General features: G+C 46.2%; 2 non-coding genes across 2 annotated transcripts; both read left to right on the top strand.

Moving 5' to 3' along the window:
• Positions 1-17649: 17649 nt before the first annotated feature.
• Positions 17650-17721, top strand: trnae-cuc (transfer RNA glutamic acid (anticodon CUC)). The gene has a single exon. It is a non-coding gene; the product is annotated as a tRNA-Glu (tRNA).
• Positions 17722-17833: 112 nt separating this feature from the next.
• On the top strand, positions 17834-17905 carry trnae-cuc (transfer RNA glutamic acid (anticodon CUC)). Its single transcript has one exon. It is a non-coding gene; the product is annotated as a tRNA-Glu (tRNA).
• The last annotated feature ends 1744 nt before the right edge of the window (positions 17906-19649 follow it).

Here is a 19649-nt window from a genome sequence, read left to right as displayed (position 1 = left end):
GTTACACGCAGATAGAAAATTCCTCTTGAGGAATTGGAATGAACATTGACAGAGGTTCCTTTTTCTAGAATGGATTTTCCGACAGTCAACTTTTTTCCTGTACAGTCCCTGGTGGTCTAGTGGCTAGCATCCAGCACTCTCACTGCTGTGGCCCGGGTTCGATTCCCGGTCAGGTCTATTATTATAGACGGAAAGACAGAAAATTCTTATCAAAGAATTGGAAAAAGCATTGAAAGAGGTTCCTTTTTCCAGAATGGATTTGACGACAGTCAACTTTTTTCCTGTAAAGTCCCTGGTGGTCTAGTGGCTAGCATCCAGCACTCTCACTGCTGTGGCCCGGGTTCGATTCCCGTTCAGGTCTATTATTATAGACGGAAAGACAGAAAATTCTTATCAAAGAATTGGAAAAAGCATTGAAAGAGGTTCCTTTTTCCAGAATGGATTTGACGACAGTCAACTTTTTTCCTGTAAAGTCCCTGGTGGTCTAGTGGCTAGGATCCAGCACTTTCACTGCTGTGGCCCGGGTTCGATTCCCGTTCAGGTCTATTATTATAGACGGAAAGACAGAAAATTCTTATCAAAGAATTGGAAAAAGCATTGAAAGAGGTTCCTTTTTCCAGAATGGATTTGACGACAGTCAACTCTTTTCCAGTAAAGTCCCTGGTGGTCTAGTGGCTAGGATCCAGCACTTTCAATGCTGTGGCCCGGGTTCGATTTCCGATCAGGTCTTTTATTATAGACGGAAAGACAGAAAATTCTTATCAAAGAATTGGAAAAAGCATTGAAAGAGGTTCCTTTTTCCAGAATGGATTTGACGACAGTCAACTTTTTTCTAGTAAAGTCCCTGGTGGTCTAGTGGCTAGGATCCAGCACTCTCACTGTTGTGGCCCAGGTTCGATTCCCGGTCAGGGAAAATATGACAGACAGACAGACAGACAGACAGACAGACAGACAGACAGACAGACAGACAGACAGACAGACAGACAGACAGACAGACAGACAGACAGACAGACAGACAGACAGACAGACAGACAGACAGACAGACAGACAGACAGACAGACAGACAGACAGACAGACAGACAGACAGACAGACAGACAGACAGACAGACAGACAGACAGACAGACAGACAGACAGACAGACAGACAGACAGACAGACAGACAGACAGACAGACAGACAGACAGACAGACAGACAGACAGACAGACAGACAGACAGACAGACAGACAGACAGACAGACAGACAGACAGACAGACAGACAGACAGACAGACAGACAGACAGACAGACAGACAGACAGACAGACAGACAGACAGACAGACAGACAGACAGACAGACAATTCCTTTTGAGGAATTGGAAAGAAAATTGAAAGAGGTTCCTTTTCTAGAATGGATTTGACGACAGTCAACTTTTTTCTAGTAAAGTCCTTGGTGGTCTAGTGGCTAGTATCCAGCACTTTCACTGCTGTGGCCCGGGTTCGATTCCAGGTCAGGGAAACTGTTACACGCAGATAGAAAATTCCTCTTGAGGAATTGGAATGAACATTGACAGAGGTTCCTTTTTCTAGAATGGATTTTCCGACAGTCAACTTTTTTCCTGTACAGTCCCTGGTGGTCTAGTGGCTAGCATCCAGCACTCTCACTGCTGTGGCCCGGGTTCGATTCCCGGTCAGGTCTATTATTATAGACGGAAAGACAGAAAATTCTTATCAAAGAATTGGAAAAAGCATTGAAAGAGGTTCCTTTTTCCAGAATGGATTTGACGACAGTCAACTTTTTTCCTGTAAAGTCCCTGGTGGTCTAGTGGCTAGCATCCAGCACTCTCACTGCTGTGGCCCGGGTTCGATTCCCGTTCAGGTCTATTATTATAGACGGAAAGACAGAAAATTCTTATCAAAGAATTGGAAAAAGCATTGAAAGAGGTTCCTTTTTCCAGAATGGATTTGACGACAGTCAACTTTTTTCCTGTAAAGTCCCTGGTGGTCTAGTGGCTAGGATCCAGCACTCTCACTGCTGTGGCCCGGGTTCGATTCCCGTTCAGGTCTATTATTATAGACGGAAAGACAGAAAATTCTTATCAAAGAATTGGAAAAAGCATTGAAAGAGGTTCCTTTTTCCAGAATGGATTTGACGACAGTCAACTCTTTTCCAGTAAAGTCCCTGGTGGTCTAGTGGCTAGGATCCAGCACTTTCAATGCTGTGGCCCGGGTTCGATTTCCGATCAGGTCTTTTATTATAGACGGAAAGACAGAAAATTCTTATCAAAGAATTGGAAAAAGCATTGAAAGAGGTTCCTTTTTCCAGAATGGATTTGACGACAGTCAACTTTTTTCTAGTAAAGTCCCTGGTGGTCTAGTGGCTAGGATCCAGCACTCTCACTGTTGTGGCCCAGGTTCGATTCCCGGTCAGGGAAAATATGACAGACAGACAGACAGACAATTCCTTTTGAGGAATTGGAAAGAAAATTGAAAGAGGTTCCTTTTCTAGAATGGATTTGACGACAGTCAACTTTTTTCTAGTAAAGTCCTTGGTGGTCTAGTGGCTAGTATCCAGCACTTTCACTGCTGTGGCCCGGGTTCGATTCCAGGTCAGGGAAACTGTTACACGCAGATAGAAAATTCCTCTTGAGGAATTGGAATGAACATTGACAGAGGTTCCTTTTTCTAGAATGGATTTTCCGACAGTCAACTTTTTTCCTGTACAGTCCCTGGTGGTCTAGTGGCTAGCATCCAGCACTCTCACTGCTGTGGCCCGGGTTCGATTCCCGGTCAGGTCTATTATTATAGACGGAAAGACAGAAAATTCTTATCAAAGAATTGGAAAAAGCATTGAAAGAGGTTCCTTTTTCCAGAATGGATTTGACGACAGTCAACTTTTTTCCTGTAAAGTCCCTGGTGGTCTAGTGGCTAGCATCCAGCACTCTCACTGCTGTGGCCCGGGTTCGATTCCCGTTCAGGTCTATTATTATAGACGGAAAGACAGAAAATTCTTATCAAAGAATTGGAAAAAGCATTGAAAGAGGTTCCTTTTTCCAGAATGGATTTGACGACAGTCAACTTTTTTCCTGTAAAGTCCCTGGTGGTCTAGTGGCTAGGATCCAGCACTCTCACTGCTGTGGCCCGGGTTCGATTCCCGTTCAGGTCTATTATTATAGACGGAAAGACAGAAAATTCTTATCAAAGAATTGGAAAAAGCATTGAAAGAGGTTCCTTTTTCCAGAATGGATTTGACGACAGTCAACTCTTTTCCAGTAAAGTCCCTGGTGGTCTAGTGGCTAGGATCCAGCACTTTCAATGCTGTGGCCCGGGTTCGATTTCCGATCAGGTCTTTTATTATAGACGGAAAGACAGAAAATTCTTATCAAAGAATTGGAAAAAGCATTGAAAGAGGTTCCTTTTTCCAGAATGGATTTGACGACAGTCAACTTTTTTCTAGTAAAGTCCCTGGTGGTCTAGTGGCTAGGATCCAGCACTCTCACTGTTGTGGCCCAGGTTCGATTCCCGGTCAGGGAAAATATGACAGACAGACAGACAGACAGACAGACAGACAGACAGACAGACAGACAGACAGACAGACAGACAGACAGACAGACAGACAGACAGACAGACAGACAGACAGACAGACAGACAGACAGACAGACAGACAGACAGACAGACAGACAGACAGACAGACAGACAGACAGACAGACAGACAGACAGACAGACAGACAGACAGACAGACAGACAGACAGACAGACAGACAGACAGACAGACAGACAGACAGACAGACAGACAGACAGACAGACAGACAGACAGACAGACAGACAGACAGACAGACAGACAGACAGACAGACAGACAGACAGACAGACAGACAGACAGACAGACAGACAGACAGACAGACAGACAGACAGACAGACAGACAGACAGACAGACAGACAGACAGACAGACAGACAGACAGACAGACAGACAGACAGACAGACAGACAGACAGACAGACAGACAGACAGACAGACAGACAGACAGACAGACAGACAGACAGACAGACAGACAGACAGACAGACAGACAGACAGACAGACAGACAGACAGACAGACAGACAGACAGACAGACAGACAGACAGACAGACAGACAGACAGACAGACAGACAGACAGACAGACAGACAGACAGACAGACAGACAGACAGACAGACAGACAGACAGACAGACAGACAGACAGACAGACAGACAGACAGACAGACAGACAGACAGACAGACAGACAGACAGACAGACAGACAGACAGACAGACAGACAGACAGACAGACAGACAGACAGACAGACAGACAGACAGACAGACAGACAGACAGACAGACAGACAGACAGACAGACAGACAGACAGACAGACAGACAGACAGACAGACAGACAGACAGACAGACAGACAGACAGACAGACAGACAGACAGACAGACAGACAGACAGACAGACAGACAGACAGACAGACAGACAGACAGACAGACAGACAGACAGACAGACAGACAGACAGACAGACAGACAGACAGACAGACAGACAGACAGACAGACAGACAGACAGACAGACAGACAGACAGACAGACAGACAGACAGACAGACAGACAGACAGACAGACAGACAGACAGACAGACAGACAGACAGACAGACAGACAGACAGACAGACAGACAGACAGACAGACAGACAGACAGACAGACAGACAGACAGACAGACAGACAGACAGACAGACAGACAGACAGACAGACAGACAGACAGACAGACAGACAGACAGACAGACAGACAGACAGACAGACAGACAGACAGACAGACAGACAGACAGACAGACAGACAGACAGACAGACAGACAGACAGACAGACAGACAGACAGACAGACAGACAGACAGACAGACAGACAGACAGACAGACAGACAGACAGACAGACAGACAGACAGACAGACAGACAGACAGACAGACAGACAGACAGACAGACAGACAGACAGACAGACAGACAGACAGACAGACAGACAGACAGACAGACAGACAGACAGACAGACAGACAGACAGACAGACAGACAGACAGACAGACAGACAGACAGACAGACAGACAGACAGACAGACAGACAGACAGACAGACAGACAGACAGACAGACAGACAGACAGACAGACAGACAGACAGACAGACAGACAGACAGACAGACAGACAGACAGACAGACAGACAGACAGACAGACAGACAGACAGACAGACAGACAGACAGACAGACAGACAGACAGACAGACAGACAGACAGACAGACAGACAGACAGACAGACAGACAGACAGACAGACAGACAGACAGACAGACAGACAGACAGACAGACAGACAGACAGACAGACAGACAGACAGACAGACAGACAGACAGACAGACAGACAGACAGACAGACAGACAGACAGACAGACAGACAGACAGACAGACAGACAGACAGACAGACAGACAGACAGACAGACAGACAGACAGACAGACAGACAGACAGACAGACAGACAGACAGACAGACAGACAGACAGACAGACAGACAGACAGACAGACAGACAGACAGACAGACAGACAGACAGACAGACAGACAGACAGACAGACAGACAGACAGACAGACAGACAGACAGACAGACAGACAGACAGACAGACAGACAGACAGACAGACAGACAGACAGACAGACAGACAGACAGACAGACAGACAGACAGACAGACAGACAGACAGACAGACAGACAGACAGACAGACAGACAGACAGACAGACAGACAGACAGACAGACAGACAGACAGACAGACAGACAGACAGACAGACAGACAGACAGACAGACAGACAGACAGACAGACAGACAGACAGACAGACAGACAGACAGACAGACAGACAGACAGACAGACAGACAGACAGACAGACAGACAGACAGACAGACAGACAGACAGACAGACAGACAGACAGACAGACAGACAGACAGACAGACAGACAGACAGACAGACAGACAGACAGACAGACAGACAGACAGACAGACAGACAGACAGACAGACAGACAGACAGACAGACAGACAGACAGACAGACAGACAGACAGACAGACAGACAGACAGACAGACAGACAGACAGACAGACAGACAGACAGACAGACAGACAGACAGACAGACAGACAGACAGACAGACAGACAGACAGACAGACAGACAGACAGACAGACAGACAGACAGACAGACAGACAGACAGACAGACAGACAGACAGACAGACAGACAGACAGACAGACAGACAGACAGACAGACAGACAGACAGACAGACAGACAGACAGACAGACAGACAGACAGACAGACAGACAGACAGACAGACAGACAGACAGACAGACAGACAGACAGACAGACAGACAGACAGACAGACAGACAGACAGACAGACAGACAGACAGACAGACAGACAGACAGACAGACAGACAGACAGACAGACAGACAGACAGACAGACAGACAGACAGACAGACAGACAGACAGACAGACAGACAGACAGACAGACAGACAGACAGACAGACAGACAGACAGACAGACAGACAGACAGACAGACAGACAGACAGACAATTCCTTTTGAGGAATTGGAAAGAAAATTGAAAGAGGTTCCTTTTCCAGAATGGATTTGACGACAGTCAACTTTTTTCTAGTTAAGTCCCTGGTGGTCTAGTGGCTAGGATCCAGCACTTTCACTGCTGTGGCCTGGGTTCGATTCCAGGTCAGGGAAACTGTTACACGCAGATAGAAAATTCCTCTTGAGGAATTGGAATGAACATTGACAGAGGTTCCTTTTTCTAGAATGGATTTTCCGACAGTCAACTTTTTTCCTGTACAGTCCCTGATGGTCTAGTGGCTAGCATCCAGCACTCTCACTGCTGTGGCCCGGGTTCGATTCCCGGTCAGGTCTATTATTATAGACGGAAAGACAGAAAATTCTTATCAAAGAATTGGAAAAAGCATTGAAAGAGGTTCCTTTTCCAGAATGGATTTGACGACAGTCAACTTTTTTCTAGTTAAGTCCCTGGTGGTCTAGTGGCTAGGATCCAGCACTTTCACTGCTGTGGCCTGGGTTCGATTCCAGGTCAGGGAAACTGTTACACGCAGATAGAAAATTCCTCTTGAGGAATTGGAATGAACATTGACAGAGGTTCCTTTTTCTAGAATGGATTTTCCGACAGTCAACTTTTTTCCTGTACAGTCCCTGATGGTCTAGTGGCTAGCATCCAGCACTCTCACTGCTGTGGCCCGGGTTCGATTCCCGGTCAGGTCTATTATTATAGACGGAAAGACAGAAAATTCTTATCAAAGAATTGGAAAAAGCATTGAAAGAGGTTCCTTTTCCAGAATGGATTTGACGACAGTCAACTTTTTTCTAGTTAAGTCCCTGGTGGTCTAGTGGCTAGGATCCAGCACTTTCACTGCTGTGGCCTGGGTTCGATTCCAGGTCAGGGAAACTGTTACACGCAGATAGAAAATTCCTCTTGAGGAATTAGACAGACAGACAGACAGACAGACAGACAGACAGACAGACAGACAGACAGACAGACAGACAGACAGACAGACAGACAGACAGACAGACAGACAGACAGACAGACAGACAGACAGACAGACAGACAGACAGACAGACAGACAGACAGACAGACAGACAGACAGACAGACAGACAGACAGACAGACAGACAGACAGACAGACAGACAGACAGACAGACAGACAGACAGACAGACAGACAGACAGACAGACAGACAGACAGACAGACAGACAGACAGACAGACAGACAGACAGACAGACAGACAGACAGACAGACAGACAGACAGACAGACAGACAGACAGACAGACAGACAGACAGACAGACAGACAGACAGACAGACAGACAGACAGACAGACAGACAGACAGACAGACAGACAGACAGACAGACAGACAGACAGACAGACAGACAGACAGACAGACAGACAGACAGACAGACAGACAGACAGACAGACAGACAGACAGACAGACAGACAGACAGACAGACAGACAGACAGACAGACAGACAGACAGACAGACAGACAGACAGACAGACAGACAGACAGACAGACAGACAGACAGACAGACAGACAGACAGACAGACAGACAGACAGACAGACAGACAGACAGACAGACAGACAGACAGACAGACAGACAGACAGACAGACAGACAGACAGACAGACAGACAGACAGACAGACAGACAGACAGACAGACAGACAGACAGACAGACAGACAGACAGACAGACAGACAGACAGACAGACAGACAGACAGACAGACAGACAGACAGACAGACAGACAGACAGACAGACAGACAGACAGACAGACAGACAGACAGACAGACAGACAGACAGACAGACAGACAGACAGACAGACAGACAGACAGACAGACAGACAGACAGACAGACAGACAGACAGACAGACAGACAGACAGACAGACAGACAGACAGACAGACAGACAGACAGACAGACAGACAGACAGACAGACAGACAGACAGACAGACAGACAGACAGACAGACAGACAGACAGACAGACAGACAGACAGACAGACAGACAGACAGACAGACAGACAGACAGACAGACAGACAGACAGACAGACAGACAGACAGACAGACAGACAGACAGACAGACAGACAGACAGACAGACAGACAGACAGACAGACAGACAGACAGACAGACAGACAGACAGACAGACAGACAGACAGACAGACAGACAGACAGACAGACAGACAGACAGACAGACAGACAGACAGACAGACAGACAGACAGACAGACAGACAGACAGACAGACAGACAGACAGACAGACAGACAGACAGACAGACAGACAGACAGACAGACAGACAGACAGACAGACAGACAGACAGACAGACAGACAGACAGACAGACAGACAGACAGACAGACAGACAGACAGACAGACAGACAGACAGACAGACAGACAGACAGACAGACAGACAGACAGACAGACAGACAGACAGACAGACAGACAGACAGACAGACAGACAGACAGACAGACAGACAGACAGACAGACAGACAGACAGACAGACAGACAGACAGACAGACAGACAGACAGACAGACAGACAGACAGACAGACAGACAGACAGACAGACAGACAGACAGACAGACAGACAGACAATTCCTTTTGAGGAATTGGAAAGAAAATTGAAAGAGGTTCCTTTTCCAGAATGGATTTGACGACAGTCAACTTTTTTCTAGTTAAGTCCCTGGTGGTCTAGTGGCTAGGATCCAGCACTTTCACTGCTGTGGCCTGGGTTCGATTCCAGGTCAGGGAAACTGTTACACGCAGATAGAAAATTCCTCTTGAGGAATTGGAATGAACATTGACAGAGGTTCCTTTTTCTAGAATGGATTTTCCGACAGTCAACTTTTTTCCTGTACAGTCCCTGATGGTCTAGTGGCTAGCATCCAGCACTCTCACTGCTGTGGCCCGGGTTCGATTCCCGGTCAGGTCTATTATTATAGACGGAAAGACAGAAAATTCTTATCAAAGAATTGGAAAAAGCATTGAAAGAGGTTCCTTTTCCAGAATGGATTTGACGACAGTCAACTTTTTTCTAGTTAAGTCCCTGGTGGTCTAGTGGCTAGGATCCAGCACTTTCACTGCTGTGGCCTGGGTTCGATTCCAGGTCAGGGAAACTGTTACACGCAGATAGAAAATTCCTCTTGAGGAATTGGAATGAACATTGACAGAGGTTCCTTTTTCTAGAATGGATTTTCCGACAGTCAACTTTTTTCCTGTACAGTCCCTGATGGTCTAGTGGCTAGCATCCAGCACTCTCACTGCTGTGGCCCGGGTTCGATTCCCGGTCAGGTCTATTATTATAGACGGAAAGACAGAAAATTCTTATCAAAGAATTGGAAAAAGCATTGAAAGAGGTTCCTTTTCCAGAATGGATTTGACGACAGTCAACTTTTTTCTAGATAGACGGAAAGACAGAAAATTCTTATCAAAGAATTGGAAAAAGCATTGAAAGAGGTTCCTTTTCCAGAATGGATTTGACGACAGTCAACTTTTTTCTAGTTAAGTCCCTGGTGGTCTAGTGGCTAGGATCCAGCACTTTCACTGCTGTGGCCTGGGTTCGATTCCAGGTCAGGGAAACTGTTACACGCAGATAGAAAATTCCTCTTGAGGAATTGGAATGAACATTGACAGAGGTTCCTTTTTCTAGAATGGATTTTCCGACAGTCAACTTTTTTCCTGTACAGTCCCTGATGGTCTAGTGGCTAGCATCCAGCACTCTCACTGCTGTGGCCCGGGTTCGATTCCCGGTCAGGTCTATTATTATAGACGGAAAGACAGAAAATTCTTATCAAAGAATTGGAAAAAGCATTGAAAGAGGTTCCTTTTCCAGAATGGATTTGACGACAGTCAACTTTTTTCTAGTTAAGTCCCTGGTGGTCTAGTGGCTAGGATCCAGCACTTTCACTGCTGTGGCCTGGGTTCGATTCCAGGTCAGGGAAACTGTTACACGCAGATAGAAAATTCCTCTTGAGGAATTGGAATGAACATTGACAGAGGTTCCTTTTTCTAGAATGGATTTTCCGACAGTCAACTTTTTTCCTGTACAGTCCCTGATGGTCTAGTGGCTAGCATCCAGCACTCTCACTGCTGTGGCCCGGGTTCGATTCCCGGTCAGGTCTATTATTATAGACGGAAAGACAGAAAATTCTTATCAAAGAATTGGAAAAAGCATTGAAAGAGGTTCCTTTTTCCAGAATGGATTTGACGACAGTCAACTCTTTTGTAGTAAAGTCCCTGGTGGTCTAGTGGCTAGGATCCAGCACTCTCAATGCTGTGGCCCGGGTTCGATTCCCGATCAGGTCTATTATTATAGACGGAAAGACAGAAAATTCTTATCAAAGAATTGGAAAAAGCATTGAAAGAGGTTCCTTTTTCCAGAATGGATTTGACGACAGTCAACTTTTTTCTAGTAAAGTCCCTGGTGGTCTAGTGGCTAGGATCCAGCACTCTCACTGTTGTGGCCCAGGTTCGATTCCCGGTCAGGGAAACTGTTACACGCAGATAGAAAATTCCTCTTGAGGAATTGGAATGAACATTGACAGAGGTTCCTTTTTCTAGAATGGATTTTACGACAGTCAACTTTTTTCCTGTACAGTCCCTGATGGTCTAGTGGCTAGCATCCAGCACTCTCACTGCTGTGGCCCGGGTTCGATTCCCGGTCAGGTCTATTATTATAGACGGAAAGACAGAAAATTCTTATCAAAGAATTGGAAAAAGCATTGAAAGAGGTTCCTTTTTCCAGAATGGATTTGACGACAGTCAACTTTTTTCCTGTAAAGTCCCTGGTGGTCTAGTGGCTAGGATCCAGCACTTTCACTGCTGTGGCCCGGGTTCGATTCCCGTTCAGGTCTATTATTATAGACGGAAAGACAGAAAATTCTTATCAAAGAATTGGAAAAAGCATTGAAAGAGGTTCCTTTTTCCAGAATGGGTTTTCCGACAGTCAACTTTTGTCCTGTTCGGTCCCTGATGGACTAGTGGCTAGGATCCAGCACTCTCACTGCTGTGGCCCGGGTTCGATTCCCGGTCAGGGATATTATAATAGACGGAAAGACAGAAAATTCTTATTGGAGAAAGCATTGAAAGAGGTTCCTTTTTCTAGAATGGGTTTTCCGACAGTCAACTTTTGTCCTGTTCGGTCCCTGATGGACTAGTGGCTAGGATCCAGCACTCTCACTGCTGTGGCCCGGGTTCGATTCCCGGTCAGGGATATTATAATAGACGGAAAGACAGAAAATTCTTATTGGAGAAAGCATTGAAAGAGGTTCCTTTTTCTAGAATGGGTTTTCCGACAGTCAACTTTTGTCCTGTTCGGTCCCTGATGGACTAGTGGCTAGGATCCAGCACTCTCACTGCTGTGGCCCGGGTTCGATTCCCGGTCAGGGATATTATAATAGACGGAAAGACAGAAAATTCTTATTGGAGAAAGCATTGAAAGAGGTTCCTTTTTCTAGAATGGGTTTTCCGACAGTCAACTTTTGTCCTGTTCGGTCCCTGATGGACTAGTGGCTAGGATCCAGCACTCTCACTGCTGTGGCCCGGGTTCGATTCCCGGTCAGGGATATTATAATAGACGGAAAGACAGAAAATTCTTATTGGAGAAAGCATTGAAAGAGGTTCCTTTTTCTAGAATGGGTTTTCCGACAGTCAACTTTTGTCCTGTTCGGTCCCTGATGGACTAGTGGCTAGGATCCAGCACTCTCACTGCTGTGGCCCGGGTCCGATTCCCGGTCAGGGATATTATAATAGACGGAAAGACAGAAAATTCTTATTGGAGAAAGCATTGAAAGAGGTTCCTTTTTCTAGAATGGGTTTTCCGACAGTCAACTTTTGTCCTGTTCGGTCCCTGATGGACTAGTGGCTAGGATCCAGCACTCTCACTGCTGTGGCCCGGGTTCGATTCCCGGTCAGGGATATTATAATAGACGGAAAGACAGAAAATTCTTATTGGAGAAAGCATTGAAAGAGGTTCCTTTTTCTAGAATGGGTTTTCCGACAGTCAACTTTTGTCCTGTTCGGTCCCTGATGGACTAGTGGCTAGGATCCAGCACTCTCACTGCTGTGGCCCGGGTTCGATTCCCGGTCAGGGATATTATAATAGACGGAAAGACAGAAAATTCTTATTGGAGAAAGCATTGAAAGAGGTTCCTTTTTCTAGAATGGGTTTTCCGACAGTCAACTTTTGTCCTGTTCGGTCCCTGATGGACTAGTGGCTAGGATCCAGCACTCTCACTGCTGTGGCCCGGGTTCGATTCCCGGTCAGGGATATTATAATAGACGGAAAGACAGAAAATTCTTATTGGAGAAAGCATTGAAAGAGGTTCCTTTTTCTAGAATGGGTTTTCCGACAGTCAACTTTTGTCCTGTTCGGTCCCTGATGGACTAGTGGCTAGGATCCAGCACTCTCACTGCTGTGGCCCGGGTTCGATTCCCGGTCAGGGATATTATAATAGACGGAAAGACAGAAAATTCTTATTGGAGAAAGCATTGAAAGAGGTTCCTTTTTCTAGAATGGGTTTTCCGACAGTCAACTTTTGTCCTGTTCGGTCCCTGATGGACTAGTGGCTAGGATCCAGCACTCTCACTGCTGTGGCCCGGGTTCGGTTCCCGGTCAGGGATATTATAATAGACGGAAAGACAGAAAATTCTTATTGGAGAAAGCATTGAAAGAGGTTCCTTTTTCTAGAATGGGTTTTCCGACAGTCAACTTTTGTCCTGTTCGGTCCCTGATGGACTAGTGGCTAGGATCCAGCACTCTCACTGCTGTGGCCCGGGTTCGATTCCCGGTCAGGGATATTATAATAGACGGAAAGACAGAAAATTCTTATTGGAGAAAGCATTGAAAGAGGTTCCTTTTTCTAGAATGGGTTTTCCGACAGTCAACTTTTGTCCTGTTCGGTCCCTGATGGACTAGTGGCTAGGATCCAGCACTCTCACTGCTGTGGCCCGGGTTCGATTCCCGGTCAGGGATATTATAATAGACGGAAAGACAGAAAATTCTTATTGGAGAAAGCATTGAAAGAGGTTCCTTTTTCTAGAATGGGTTTTCCGACAGTCAACTTTTGTCCTGTTCGGTCCCTGATGGACTAGTGGCTAGGATCCAGCACTCTCACTGCTGTGGCCCGGGTTCGATTCCCGGTCAGGGATATTATAATAGACGGAAAGACAGAAAATTCTTATTGGAGAAAGCATTGAAAGAGGTTCCTTTTTCTAGAATGGGTTTTCCGACAGTCAACTTTTGTCCTGTTCGGTCCCTGATGGACTAGTGGCTAGGATCCAGCACTCTCACTGCTGTGGCCCGGGTTCGATTCCCGGTCAGGGATATTATAATAGACGGAAAGACAGAAAATTCTTATTGGAGAAAGCATTGAAAGAGGTTCCTTTTTCTAGAATGGGTTTTCCGACAGTCAACTTTTGTCCTGTTCGGTCCCTGATGGACTAGTGGCTAGGATCCAGCACTCTCACTGCTGTGGCCCGGGTTCGATTCCCGGTCAGGGATATTATAATAGACGGAAAGACAGAAAATTCTTATTGGAGAAAGCATTGAAAGAGGTTCCTTTTTCTAGAATGGGTTTTCCGACAGTCAACTTTTGTCCTGTTCGGTCCCTGATGGACTAGTGGCTGGGATCCAGCACTCTCACTGCTGTGGCCCGGGTTCGATTCCCGGTCAGGGATATTATAATAGACGGAAAGACAGAAAATTCTTATTGGAGAAAGCATTGAAAGAGGTTCCTTTTTCTAGAATGGGTTTTCCGACAGTCAACTTTTGTCCTGTTCGGTCCCTGATGGACTAGTGGCTAGGATCCAGCACTCTCACTGCTGTGGCCCGGGTTCGATTCCCGGTCAGGGATATTATAATAGACGGAAAGACAGAAAATTCTTATTGGAGAAAGCATTGAAAGAGGTTCCTTTTTCTAGAATGGGTTTTCCGACAGTCAACTTTTGTCCTGTTCGGTCCCTGATGGACTAGTGGCTAGGATCCAGCACTCTCACTGCTGTGGCCCGGGTTCGATTCCCGGTCAGGGATATTATAATAGACGGAAAGACAGAAAATTCTTGTTGGAGAAAGCATTGAAAGAGGTTCCTTTTTCTAGAATGGGTTTTCCGACAGTCAACTTTTGTCCTGTTCGGTCCCTGATGGACTAGTGGCTAGGATCCAGCACTCTCACTGCTGTGGCCCGGGTTCGATTCCCGGTCAGGGATATTATAATAGACGGAAAGACAGAAAATTCTTATTGGAGAAAGCATTGAAAGAGGTTCCTTTTTCTAGAATGGGTTTTCCGACAGTCAACTTTTGTCCTGTTCGGTCCCTGATGGACTAGTGGCTAGGATCCAGCACTCTCACTGCTGTGGCCCGGGTTCGATTCCCGGTCAGGGATATTATAATAGACGGAAAGACAGAAAATTCTTATTGGAGAAAGCATTGAAAGAGGTTCCTTTTTCTAGAATGGGTTTTCCGACAGTCAACTTTTGTCCTGTTCGGTCCCTGATGGACTAGTCGCTAGGATCCAGCACTCTCACTGCTGTGGCCCGGGTTCGATTCCCGGTCAGGGATATTATAATAGACGGAAAGACAGAAAATTCTTATTGGAGAAAGCATTGAAAGAGGTTCCTTTTTCTAGAATGGGTTTTCCGACAGTCAACTTTTGTCCTGTTCGGTCCCTGATGGACTAGTGGCTAGGATCCAGCACTCTCACTGCTGTGGCCCGGGTTCGATTCCCGGTCAGGGATATTATAATAGACGGAAAGACAGAAAATTCTTATTGGAGAAAGCATTGAAAGAGGTTCCTTTTTCTAGAATGGGTTTTCCGACAGTCAACTTTTGTCCTGTTCGGTCCCTGATGGACTAGTGGCTAGGATCCAGCACTCTCACTGCTGTGGCCCGGGTTCGATTCCCGGTCAGGGATATTATAATAGACGGAAAGACAGAAAATTCTTATTGGAGAAAGCATTGAAAGAGGTTCCTTTTTCTAGAATGGGTTTTCCGACAGTCAACTTTTGTCCTGTTCGGTCCCTGATGGACTAGTGGCTAGGATCCAGCACTCTCACTGCTGTGGCCCGGGTTCGATTCCCGGTCAGGGATATTATAAAAGACGGAAAGACAGAAAATTCTTATTGGAGAAAGCATTGAAAGAGGTTCCTTTTTCTAGAATGGGTTTTCCGACAGTCAACTTTTGTCCTGTTCGGTCCCTGATGGACTAGTGGCTAGGATCCAGCACTCTCACTGCTGTGGCCCGGGTTCGATTCCCGGTCAGGGATATTATAATAGACGGAAAGACAGAAAATTCTTATTGGAGAAAGCATTGAAAGAGGTTCCTTTTTCTAGAATGGGTTTTCCGACAGTCAACTTTTGTCCTGTTCGGTCCCTGATGGACTAGTGGCTAGGATCCAGCACTCTCACTGCTGTGGCCCGGGTTCGATTCCCGGTCAGGGATATTATAATAGACGGAAAGACAGAAAATTCTTATTGGAGAAAGCATTGAAAGAGGTTCCTTTTTCTAGAATGGGTTTTCCGACAGTCAACTTTTGTCCTGTTCGGTCCCTGATGGACTAGTGGCTAGGATCCAGCACTCTCACTGCTGTGGCCCGGGTTCGATTCCCGGTCAGGGATATTATAATAGACGGAAAGACGGAAAATTCTTATTGGAGAAAGCATTGAAAGAGGTTCCTTTTTCTAGAATGGGTTTTCCGACAGTCAACTTTTGTCCTGTTCGGTCCCTGATGGACTAGTGGCTAGGATCCAGCACTCTCACTGCTGTGGCCCGGGTTCGATTCCCGGTCAGGGATATTATAATAGACGGAAAGACAGAAAATTCTTATTGGAGAAAGCATTGAAAGAGGTTCCTTTTTCTAGAATGGGTTTTCCGACAGTCAACTTTTGTCCTGTTCGGTCCCTGATGGACTAGTGGCTAGGATCCAGCACTCTCACTGCTGTGGCCCGGGTTCGATTCCCGGTCAGGGATATTATAATAGACGGAAAGACAGAAAATTCTTATTGGAGAAAGCATTGAAAGAGGTTCCTTTTTCTAGAATGGGTTTTCCGACAGTCAACTTTTGTCCTGTTCGGTCCCTGATGGACTAGTGGCTAGGATCCAGCACTCTCACTGCTGTGGCCCGGGTTCGATTCCCGGTCAGGGATATTATAATAGACGGAAAGACAGAAAATTCTTATTGGAGAAAGCATTGAAAGAGGTTCCTTTTTCTAGAATGGGTTTTCCGACAGTCAACTTTTGTCCTGTTCGGTCCCTGATGGACTAGTGGCTAGGATCCAGCACTCTCACTGCTGTGGCCCGGGTTCGATTCCCGGTCAGGGATATTATAATAGACGGAAAGACAGAAAATTCTTATTGGAGAAAGCATTGAAAGAGGTTCCTTTTTCTAGAATGGGTTTTCCGACAGTCAACTTTTGTCCTGTTCGGTCCCTGATGGACTAGTGGCTAGGATCCAGCACTCTCACTGCTGTGGCCCGGGTTCGATTCCCGGTCAGGGATATTATAATAGACGGAAAGACAGAAAATTCTTATTGGAGAAAGCATTGAAAGAGGTTCCTTTTTCTAGAATGGGTTTTCCGACAGTCAACTTTTGTCCTGTTCGGTCCCTGATGGACTAGTGGCTAGGATCCAGCACTCTCACTGCTGTGGCCCGGGTTCGATTCCCGGTCAGGGATATTATAATAGACGGAAAGACAGAAAATTCTTATTGGAGAAAGCATTGAAAGAGGTTCCTTTTTCTAGAATGGGTTTTCCGACAGTCAACTTTTGTCCTGTTCGGTCCCTGATGGACTAGTGGCTAGGATCCAGCACTCTCACTGCTGTGGCCCGGGTTCGATTCCCGGTCAGGGATATTATAATAGACGGAAAGACAGAAAATTCTTATTGGAGAAAGCATTGAAAGAGGTTCCTTTTCTAGAATGGATTTGACGACAGTCAACTTTTTTCTAGTAAAGTCCTTGGTGGTCTAGTGGCTAGGATCCAGCACTTTCACTGCTGTGGCCCGGGTTCGATTCCAGGTCAGGGAAACTGTTACACGCAGATAGAAAATTCCTCTTGAGGAATTGGAATGAACATTGAAAGAGGTTCCTTTTTCTAGAATGGATTTTCCGACAGTCAACTTTTTTCTAGTAAAGTCCCTGATGGTCTAGTGGCTAGGATCCAGCACTCTCACTGCTGTGGCCCGGGTTCGATTCCCGGTCAGGGAAACTATTACAGACAGACAGATAGACAATTCCTCTTGAGGAATTGGAAAGAACATTGAAAGAGGTTCCTTTTTCTAGAATGGGCTTTCCGACAGTCAACTTTTGTCCTGTACGGTCCCTGATGGTCTAGTGGCTAGGATCCAGCACTCTCACTGCTGTGGCCTGGGTTCGATTCCCAGTCAGGGAAACTATGTTTTGTTCTATTCCCCCCTTCCTTTAAGTCATTTTGTGCACAATTTTCCATAATATTTGGTCATATAGGGATGAAAGAAGCAAAAACAACCCGAAGAGCCGTTTAGGACCCAAAAAGAGCCGGTTCCTTTTAGTGAGCCGAGCTGAAGAAGCCGGTTCTCGACATACTCTACTAACTTTACTCAACTTCATTCTACTTCGACTCGACTTCAAAATACCGCATTTAGGACACAGCGTCAGGGGAACCCGTGTATTTTTACCTTCATGCACTGTAACTTTGACGTAATTCGGTTCTTAATTATCAATTTCAAGCCCTGATTTTTGTGCGCCGGCTAGATTTTCTTGTGCGCTGAGAATGTGCGAGCAGTGCGCAATTGCGCACGCGCGCAGCTTAGAGGGAACACTGTTGGGCACCATTTCCTGTGGTGTGTCTTTAGCAAATACAGCCTGGGGACGCCCCTCCCTCTCCAGGCAAACATATGTTACATAACAATAAAGTCCAACCCGTCTGTGCTGGGAATGCGGTTTTACCACTTGTGCTTTCACAACCAAATCTTTCCTGAAATTTCGAGTTTGTTTTCTGGAAGCAGCCAGAAAGGCAAAGCGAATATGAAACCGGATTAAACGGGGCACTGCAGGGTAAAACGTGTAATGATGTCTTTGAAGAGAAAAAAAGGTTAAAAAAAAAAACTATCAGGAGTGATAGGCAAAAAAAATACAACCTGTTGCTTGGATAAACTCGCCCAAGTTGTAATAACAATGTAATAAAGAATAATAGTGCCTAGTGTTAGGAATTAATATCAAAATGTACCGTTTACCAAATTGTTCGAATGAGTTAATGGAGTCATTAACCAAACACAACCTACATTCACCCAAAAATTTGTGCGCGCTTGTTTCTTGAGGGAAAAGATGAACAGGAAGCCGGCATTTCCACACGGGGGGAGATTTAATTTCCCTAACAAAAGAACTAAGTGTACTCCATCGAAAACGGCCGAATTAGTGTTGTTGGAGTCTATGGGAAGCTTTCTTCTGAAGTCCTTTAGCTCTCTCCTATTGGCCATTTTCTCCCCGCATTATGCATGCTGACTCCTCCCTTGGGCGTGCCAAGGAAGCCCCCCATGGGCTTCACCATTTTGTCGAAGATGGTCGCGAAGTCTGGAATACTCAAAACAACACCGAGCGTTTCTACGTCATCAGGGCCTTTCTGCGTCTGGAAGTGCTGATTATCTTATCGGCCTTCTTCTCCCCGCATAATGGTGTGCCTACTCCTTCCATGGGCGCGCCAAGGAAGGCCCCCCCCTGGGCATCGCGATGTCTGGAATACTCGAAACAACACCAAGCGTTTCTATGTCATCAGGGCCTTTCTGCGTCTGGAAGTGCTGATTATCTTATCGGCCTTCTTCTCACCGCATAATGGTGTGCCAACTCCTCCCATGGGCATGCCAAGGAAGGCCCCCCCTGGGCGTCGCGATATCTGGAATACTCAAAACAACACAGAGCGTTTCTACGTCATCAGGGCCTTTCTGCGTCTGGAAGTGCTGATTATCTTATCGGCCTTCTTCTCACCGCATAATAGTGTGCCAACTCCTCCCATGGGCACGCCAAGGAAGGCCCCCCCTGGGCGTCGCGATGTCTGGAATACTCAAAACAACACCGAGCGTTTCTACTTCATCAGGGTCTTTCTGCGTCTGGAAGTGCTGATTATCTTATCGGCCTTCTTCTCCCCGCATAATGGTGTG

This window comes from Urocampus carinirostris, chromosome 2 (assembly GCF_059441175.1).
Source record: "Urocampus carinirostris isolate Australia breed hairy pipefish chromosome 2, RoL_Ucar_1.0, whole genome shotgun sequence".
In the NCBI taxonomy this organism is placed as follows: Eukaryota; Metazoa; Chordata; class Actinopteri; order Syngnathiformes; family Syngnathidae; genus Urocampus; species Urocampus carinirostris.
This window is presented reverse-complemented; position numbering and strand designations above follow the sequence as displayed.